The sequence below is a fragment of the Arachis hypogaea genome, chromosome 10 (assembly GCF_003086295.3).
Source record: "Arachis hypogaea cultivar Tifrunner chromosome 10, arahy.Tifrunner.gnm2.J5K5, whole genome shotgun sequence".
Taxonomy (NCBI): Eukaryota; Viridiplantae; Streptophyta; class Magnoliopsida; order Fabales; family Fabaceae; genus Arachis; species Arachis hypogaea.
Genome location: NC_092045.1, coordinates 49,026,312 through 49,035,463, shown reverse-complemented (window position 1 = coordinate 49,035,463; position 9,152 = coordinate 49,026,312). Strand labels below are relative to the sequence as shown.

The 9,152-nt window shown below is 41.2% G+C and overlaps 1 non-coding gene across 1 annotated transcript; it reads left to right on the top strand.

Moving 5' to 3' along the window:
- Positions 1 to 2,061: 2,061 nt before the first annotated feature.
- LOC112718569 (small nucleolar RNA R71) lies at positions 2,062 to 2,169 on the top strand. The gene has a single exon (XR_003160903.1). It is a non-coding gene; the product is annotated as a small nucleolar RNA R71 (small nucleolar RNA).
- The last annotated feature ends 6,983 nt before the right edge of the window (positions 2,170 to 9,152 follow it).

Below are 9,152 nucleotides of genomic sequence, written 5' to 3'. Positions count from 1 at the left end.
CTGGGCTGGTGCCCATTTCTGGCGTTTAACGCCAACTTCTTGTCCTTTCCTAGCATTTAACGCCAGTCTGGTTCCCCTTTCTGGCGTTAAACGCCCAGAATGGTGCCAGACTGGGCGTTAAACGCCCATTTGCTACCCATACTGGCGTTTAAACGCTAGCAAGGTCTTCCTCCAGGGTGTGCTATTTTTCTTTCTGTTTTTCATTCTGTTTTTGCTTTTTCAACTGATTTTGTGACTTCTCATGATCATCAACCTACAGAAAACATAAAATAACAAAGGAAAATAGATAAAATTAACATTGGGTTACGTCCTAACAAGCGCTTCTTTAATGTCAGTAGCTTGACAGTGGGCTCTAATGGAGCCTCACAGATGCTCAGAGCAATGTTGGAACCTTCCAACACCAAACTTAGAGTTTGAATGTGGGGGTTCAACACCAAACTTAGAAGTTGGTTGTGGCCTCCCAACACCAAACTTAGAGTTTGACTGTGGGGGCTCTGTTTGGCTCTGTTTTGAGAGAAGCTCTTCATGCTTCCTCTCCATGGTTACAGAGGGATATCCTTGACCCTTAAACACAAAGGATTCTTCATTCACTTGAATGATTAATTCTCCTCTGTCAACATCAATCACAGCCTTTGCTGTGGCTAGGAAGGGTCTGCCAAGGATGATGGATTCATCCATGCACTTCCCAGTCTCTAGGACTATGAAATCAGCAGGGATGTAATGGTCTTCAATCTTTACTAGAACATCCTCTACAAGCCCATAAGCTTGTTTTCTTGAATTGTCTGCCATCTCTAGTGAGATTCTTGCAGTTTGTACCTCAAAGATCCCTAGCTTCTCCATTACAGAGAGAGGCATGAGGTTTATGCTTGACCCTAGGTCACACAGAGCCTTCTTGAAGGTCATGGTGCCTACTGTACAAGGTATTGAGAACTTCCCAGGGTCTTGTCTCTTTTGAGGTAATCTCTGCCTAGTCAAGTTATCCAGTTCTTTGGTGAGCAAAGGGGGTTCATCCTTCCAGGTCTCATTACCAAATAACTTATCATTTAGCTTCATGATTGCTCCAAGGTATTTAGCAACATGCTCTTCAGTGACATACTCATCCTCTTCAGAGGAAGAATACTCATCAGAGCTCATGAATGGCAGAAGTAAATCCATTGGAATCTCTATGGTCTCAGTGTGAGCCTCAGATTCCCATGGTTCCACATTGGGGAACTCATTGGAGGCCAGTGAACGTCCATTGAGGCCTTCCTCAGGGGCGCTCAATGCCTCTTCCTCCTCTCCAAATTCGGACATGTAGGTCATGTCAATGGCCTTGCACTCTCCTTTTGGATTCTCTTCTGTGTTGCTTGGAAGAGTGCTAGGAGGGAATTCAGTAATTTTCTTACTCAGCTGACCCACTTGTGCCTCCAAGTTTCTAATGGAGGACCTTGTTTCAGTCATGAAACTTTAAGTGGTTTTGATTAGATCAGAGACCATGGTTGCTAAGTCAGAGTGGCTCTGCTTAGAATTCTCTATATGTTGTTGAGAAGATGATGGAAAAGGCTTGCCATTGCTAAACCTGTTTCTTCCACCATTATTGTTGTTGAAACCTTGTTGAGGTCTCTGTTGATCCTTCCATGAAAGATTTGGATGATTTCTCCATGAAGGATTATAGGTGTTTCCATAGGGTTCTCCCATGTAGTTCACCTCTTCCATTGAAGGGTTCTCAGGATCATAAGCTTCTTCTTCAGATGAAGCGTCCTTAGTACTGTCTGGTGCAGCTTGCATTCCAGACAGACTTTGAGAAATGATATTGACTTGCTGAGTGAATATTTTGTTCTGAGCCAATATGGCATTCAGAGTATCAATCTCAAGAACTCATTTCTTCTGATTCGTCCCATTGTTCACAGGATTCCTTTCAGAAGTGTACATGAATTGGTTATTTACAACCATTTCAATCAATTCTTGAGCTTCTGCAGGCGTCTTCTTTAGATGAAGAGAGCCTCCAGCAGAACTATCCAATGACATCTTGGTCAGTTCAGACAGACCATCATAGAAGATACCTATGATGCTCCATTCAAAAAGCATGTCAGAAGGACACTTTCTGATCAATTATTTGTATCTTTCCCAAGCTTCATAGAGGGATTCACCTTCCTTTTGTCTGAAGGTTTGGACTTCCACTCTAAGCTTACTCAATTTTTGAGGTGGAAAGAACTTTGCCAAGAAGGCATTGACTAGCTTTTCCCAAGAGTTCAGGCTTTCTTTAGGTTGTGAGTCCAACCATATCCTAGCTCTGTCTCTCACAGCAAAAGGGAATAGCATAAGTCTGTAGACCTCAGGGTCAACCCCATTGGTTTTGACAGTGTCACAGATTTGCAAGAACTCAGCTAGAAACTGATGAGGATCTTCCAATGGAAGTCCATGAAACTTGCAATTCTGTTGCATTAGAGAAACTAATTGAGGCTTAAGCTCAAAGCTGTTTGCTCCAATGGCAGGGATAGAGATGCTTCTCCCATAGAAGTCGGGAGTAGGTGTAGTAAAGTCACCCAGCACCTTCCTTGCATTGTTGGCATTGTTGTTGTTTTTGGCTGCCATGTCTTCTTCTTTGAAGGTTTCTGTTATCTTCTCTTAGCTTTCGCTTCAAGGTCCTTTCAGGTTCAGGGTCAGCTTCAACAAGAATGCTTTTATCTTTGCTCCTGCTCATATGAAAGAGAAGAGAACAAGAAAATATAGAATTCTCTATGTCACAGTATAGAGATTCCTTGAGGTGTCAGAGGAAAAGAAAAATAGAAGGAAGAGGTAGAAAATTCGAACTTATCAAGGAAAGATGGAGTTCGAATTGTGCATTGAGGAGTAGTGTTAGTCCATAGATAGAAGGATGTGAGAAGAGGGGAAGAAATTTTCGAAAATTAAGTAAAAGATTTAAAAAAAACATTTTGAAAAATATTAATTGATTTTCGAAAACTAAGAGTGGAAAAGAAATCAAGTTATTTTTGAAAAAGATTTTGAAATAAGAAATTAAAAAGATGTGATTGAAAACTATTTTGAAAAAGATATGATTTAAGAAGATATGATTGAAAAAGATATAGTTTTAAAAAGACATGATTGAGAAGATATGATTTGAAAAACAATTTAAAAAGATTTGATTTTGAAAATTAATGTCTTGGCTAACAAGAAAAGATATGATTCAAACATTAAACCTTTCTCAACAGAAAATGCAACATGCTTGAAATGTTGAGTCAAATCATTAATTGATAGCAAGTATTTTTGAAAATATAAAGAAATTGATTTTGAAAACATGTGATTGAAAAGATAAGTTTTGAAAAAGATTTGATTTTGAAAAATTTTGAAAACTTGAAAAAAATTTGCATTAAAAACAAAATCTTCCCTCTTGTGCCATCCTGGCGTTAAACGCCCAGAATGGTGCACATTCTGGCATTTAACGCCCAAAACTCACTCTTTTTGGGCGTTAAACGCCCAGCCAGGCACCCTGGCTGGCGTTTAAACGCCAGTTTTCCTTCTTCACTGGGCGTTTTTAACGCCCAGCTTTTTCTGTGTAATTCCTCTGTAGTATGTTCTGAATCTTCAATTCTCTGTATTATTGACTTGAAAAGACACAAATTAAAAATTTTTTTGGATTTTTAATGATGAGGAATAATCAAAATGCAACTAAAATCAAATAAACAATGCATGCAAGACACCAAACTTAGATGTTTGTATACTATCGACACTAACAAACTGAAAATGCATATGATAAACAACAAAACACACAAAACAAGAGAATTTAAAGATCAGAGCAAGTAAATCATCAAGAACATCTTGAAGATCACTGAAGACATATGAAAAATGCAAGAAGAATAGAAACATGCAATTGACACCAAACTTAAAATGAGACACTAGACTCAAACAAGAAGTATTTTTGGTTTTTATGATTTTGTAATTTTTTTTGGATTTTTCGAAAATTATATGGAGAAGAAAATAAAAGATATCAAAATTCTTAATGAGAATTCCAGGAATCATGCAATGTTAGTCTAAAGCTTCAGTCTAAAGGAATTAGACATGGCTAGCCAAGCTTCAGCAGGACATTGCATTCAAGAGCTCAATTGATGAGGATCAATCAGCTTTGGTGATGATGAAAACATCACCATGAAACACTAGAATTCATTCTTAAAAATTTTGAAAAATACCTAATCTAAGCAACAAGATGAACCGTCAGTTGTCCAAACTCAAATAATCCCCGGCAACGGCGCCAAAAACTTGGTACGCTCAATTGCAGTCTCAACTATTTATCACAACTTCGCACAACTAACCAGCAAGTGTACTGGGTCGTCCAAGTAATAAACCTTACGCGAGTAAGGGTCGATCCCACGGAGATTGTTGGTATGAAGCAAGCTATGGTCATCTTGTAAATCTCAGTCAGGCAGACTCAAATGGTTATGGATGATGAATAAAACATAAAGATAAAGATAGAGATACTTATGTAATTCATTGGTAAGAATTTCAGATAAGCATATGGAGATGCTTTGTCCCTTCCCTCTCTCTGCTTTCCTACTGTCTTCATCCAATCCTTCTTACTCCTTTCCATGGCAAGCTGTATGTTGGGCATCACCGTTGTCAGTGGCTACAATCGTGTCCTCTCAATGAAAATGTTCAACGCACCCTGTCACGGCACGGCTAATCATCTGTCGGTTCTCAATCATGATGGAATAGAATCCATTGATTCTTTTGCGTCTGTCACTAACGCCCAGCCTTCAGGAGTTTGAAACTCGTCACAGTCATTCAATCATTGAATCTTACTCAGAATACCACAGACAAGGTTTAGACCTTCCGGATTCTCTTGAATGCCGCCATCAATTCTAGCTTATACCACGAAGATTCTGATTAAGGAATCCAAGAGGTAAACACTCAAGCCTTGTTTGCTTGTAGAACGGAAGTGGTTGTCAGGCACTCGTTCATAAGTGAGAATGATGATGAGTGTCACATAATCATCACATTCATAATGTTCTTGGGTGCAAATGAATATCTTAGAACAAGAATAAGCTGAATTGAATAGAAGAACAATAGTAATTGCATTAATACTCGAGGTACAGCAGAGCTCCACACCTTAATCTATGGTGTGTAGAAACTCCACCGTTGAAAATACATAAGAACAAGGTCTAGGCATGGCCGAGAGGCCAGTCCCCATGATCTAAGATAGCATAAGACTAAAGATAGCTACCAAGATCTGATCTAAGAACTAGATGTCCAAAGATGATCCTAAGATCTAAATTGATCCAAAGATGAAAATACAATAGCAAGAGGTCCTATTTGTGAAGAACTAGTAGCCTAGGGTTTACAGAGATGAGTAAATGACATAAAAATCCACTTCCGGGCCCACTTGGTGTGTGCTTGGGCTGAGCATTGAAGCATTTTCGTGTAGAGACTTCTCTTGGAGTTAAACGCCAGCTTTTGTGCCAGTTTGGGCGTTTAACTCCCATTCTTGTGCCAGTTCCGGCGTTTAACGCCGGGCAGTTTTGAGCTGATTTGGGACGCCGGTTTGGGCCATCAAATCACGGGCAAAGTATGGACTATTATCTATTTCTGGAAAGCCCAGGATGTCTAGTTTCCAACGTCGTTGAGAGCACGCCAATTGGGCTTCTGTAGCTCCAGAAAATCCACTTCGAGTGCAGCGAGGTCAGAATCCAACAGCATCTACAGTCCTTTTCAGCCTCTGAATCAGATTTTTGCTCAAGTCCCTCAATTTCGGCCAGAAAATACCTGAAATCACAGAAAAATACACAAACTCATAGTAAAGTCCAGAAAAGTGAATTTTAACTAAAAACTAATAGAAATATACTAAAAACTAACTAAAATATACTAAAAACATACTAAAAACAATGCTAAAAAGCGTACAAATTATCCGCTCATCATCATCTCCCAGTTGAAATCGAACACAGAGCCTTCTGGGCAGTTAAAGAGTGCAACATAGGGATTGAGGATGCTGGAGCTGAAAGAAAGTTACAACTGCAGGAACTGGAGAACCTTCGCCTAGAAGCTTATAAGAACTCCAGAATATACAAGGAAAAGATGAAAGCTAGGCATGATCAAAACATCAAGAAGAGAGAGTTCCAACCTGGAGATTTTGTTCTCCTTTACAAATCTCGACTGAGGCTCATGCCCGGTAAGTTGAGATCAAAATGGGAAGGTCCATACAGAATAGAGAAGGCTGAACCGTACGGAGTTTATCACCTAAGCCATCCTTCTAGTTCTGAACTTATTAAGGTTAATGGACACCGCCTGAAGCTATGCCATGGTGAGAAGGTGCAGAAGAGCAAGGAGCTTGAGATCTTCCGCCTGAAAGATCCCCACATAGCAACAGATTGAGCTAGTGGAGCGTCCAACTTACGGACGTTAAAGCAAAGTGCTTGGTGGGAGACAACCCACCGCGGTATGATCGTTCTTTTCTTCACTTTTAATTTTTCTTCTTTAAATAACTCTTCTCTTTATTTGTGCTTTCGTGCTCTTTCAATTACATGTCTTTATCTTTCTTAAAAAAAAAATTTTTTTTACTGCGCGACGCGATCGCACAAGCGACGCGTCCGCGTGGCAGGGGGAGTGAAGAAAAATAAAATGAACAGAAAGTTACGCAGGAGCAGCGCTGGCGTCGTGCCAAAGGCACAATTTACTCCACGCGACCGCGTGCTCCACGCGGCCGTGTACCCTGCTTTTTCGACGTAAAAGGGTGCACAATGCTATATTGTGCGAGAGTGGTGCTGTATTGGTGCTGGAAGCACAATCCTTGTCACGCGACCGCGTCGCCGACGCGGCCGCGTCACATAATTTCTGATGCATAGTCACGCGATCGCTTGACCCACGCGATCGCGTCACCTTAATTTGGCAATTGAATTATATTGAACAGAGTGTTGTGCTGGAGCGAGGCTGCACTCGCGCCAGCAGCACAACGTAGGTCACGCGACCGCGTGACCGACGCGATCGCGTCCCCCTTTCTGACGCGCATCTACGCGAACGCGTGCCGTCCGCGGACACGTCGCATGCGCCGCACAGCTCAACCCAATAAGCCAAATTATCTTATCTTTCTCTCCTCCAAACCCTACTTTTTCCTTTCCCCCCTTCTTTCTTCTTTCTCCCTTTCCTCTTCTACCTCACCTTTCACTCTCTATCTCTCTCACCACCATTCACAAGGTTTTACCTTCTTCTTCCTTCTTCTCTTTTCTATCATTCTTATTATCTTATGTATATATATTATTATTTTCTTTTTCTTTTCTTTTTTTTCTTTTCAACTCTTTATTTTTCTTTCTTCTTCTTTTCCTTTTACATGGTGTTAGAAACCTTTTGAGTCATCATTCCTCATTATATGCTTGTGGATTATTGCAAAATGTTTGACAATTATTTTTCTCCTATTTAAGGGATTGCTTGCATGTTCAATTTCATACTTTTTATATCTCGTTTAACATGCATGCCATGTGTTTGTGAAAAAGCCCATATAGCACTATGCACTTTTCTACATTACTTTACTCTACTATGCAATGCTTGCTTTTCACAAATTCCCTTTCATATTTTATTAATTAAATTTAATTGTCAATACAAACGTGATAGTTAGTTTGTTACAAATAGTAACCTAACTTGGACATTGAATGTTTGATATATGCTACTCATGCCCTTGCATGCATGCCAATAAACCTCTTGCATTCCATTGTCCTACATGCACTTGCTATATTTCCATTGATGAGGTTTTCACATGTAATCCGGACCATGTGTTCATGCCATTTATCTTTATTGTGCATTGACTAAAGGAAAAGAGAAAGCTACTTCCAAACCACCAGCAAGAAGAGGAACTAAAAGAGCATTAGTGGCAGAGCCTTCTTCAACCACAGTCAAGCCCTCAACAAAAAGAGTTAAGAGGATAATAAAGGTTGACGACAAAGAGAAAGCCTTTCCAGCAAAGGACACTGCGCGATTTCCCAATCGCTACTGTGAGCAGATGTTCCCTATCCTAGCAGAAAGGAACTATAACAATGAATACCTTCTAATTCTCCCACCCAATATTGCCACCTTTGTTGAGCCACAAATTGAGCGAAGACAGTGGGGTTTCTTACGGAGACAGCCAAGGCAGGTCAATCTTTCTTGGGTAGTTGAGTTCTACTCCAACTTCTACATACCAACCCTGCAGTCTGTTTATGTCCGGCAGAAGCAAGTCCCCATTACAGAAGAGGCCATTCAGCAAGTTCTGAGTCTTCCCCCTATTCCAGCAGGAATGGACGCTTTTCAAGAAGCCACCCTTCAGCGCCAGCGATACCAATTTGACTGGGACTCCGTTCTCAGAGTCATTGCTTTACCTGGCAGCCGTTGGATCTACGGATACCACCGCAACCACCCTAAGGGAATCTTGGCTTCCGCACTTACCTTGGAGGCTCGCGTATGGGCACAGATCATGTCCCATTACGTCTTCCCGAGCACTCATGAGTCCTCCTTCACTGCGGACATGGCGGTTCTACTATGGTGCATCCTTACAGACCAACCTCTGGATCTCTCAAGACACATCCGGCATGCTATGGAGCATGTACAAATTGCGGACAACTTATCTTTCCCTGCCTTGGTCTCAACTCTTGTCTCAGCAGCCGGAGTCTCCTGCAGAACTGGGGATACCAAAGCCATGCTTCCACGAGATGATCAATATGTCCCTAACGGGAAATACCTAAGACTTTCAGCAGCCACTACAAGCCAGCCTCCTGAGCCGGTTGAAGATATTCCTTCTTCAACACCACAGGCATCTACCACTGAGAAATTGCTCCAGTAGATACTTGAAAAGTTGGATCGGCATGAACAGAAAGCAAAGATGAGAGAGCGCCGTAACGAGCGCCGATTCAAACACCTCAAGGAGCTACACAAGGGACGCTTCAGAGACTCAGACACCCTGGACTCCACTTCTTTTACCAGCACCGGGAGCCATGATGATCCCGACTGTGGAGATACTGCTACCAGCCCACCACTGTTCCTAACAGACGGCACTGAGGACGGTGCAAAGCCTTAAGTGTGGGGAGGTCGGTCAGTACCTGACTTCCGGAGGTAAATTCTCTTCTCTGACATCAATAATTAGGATATTTTAGTTAGATTTTTCTTTCTTTTATAGAATAGAATAAATTGCATAGGTTAAGATAGTTGCATGCATGTTC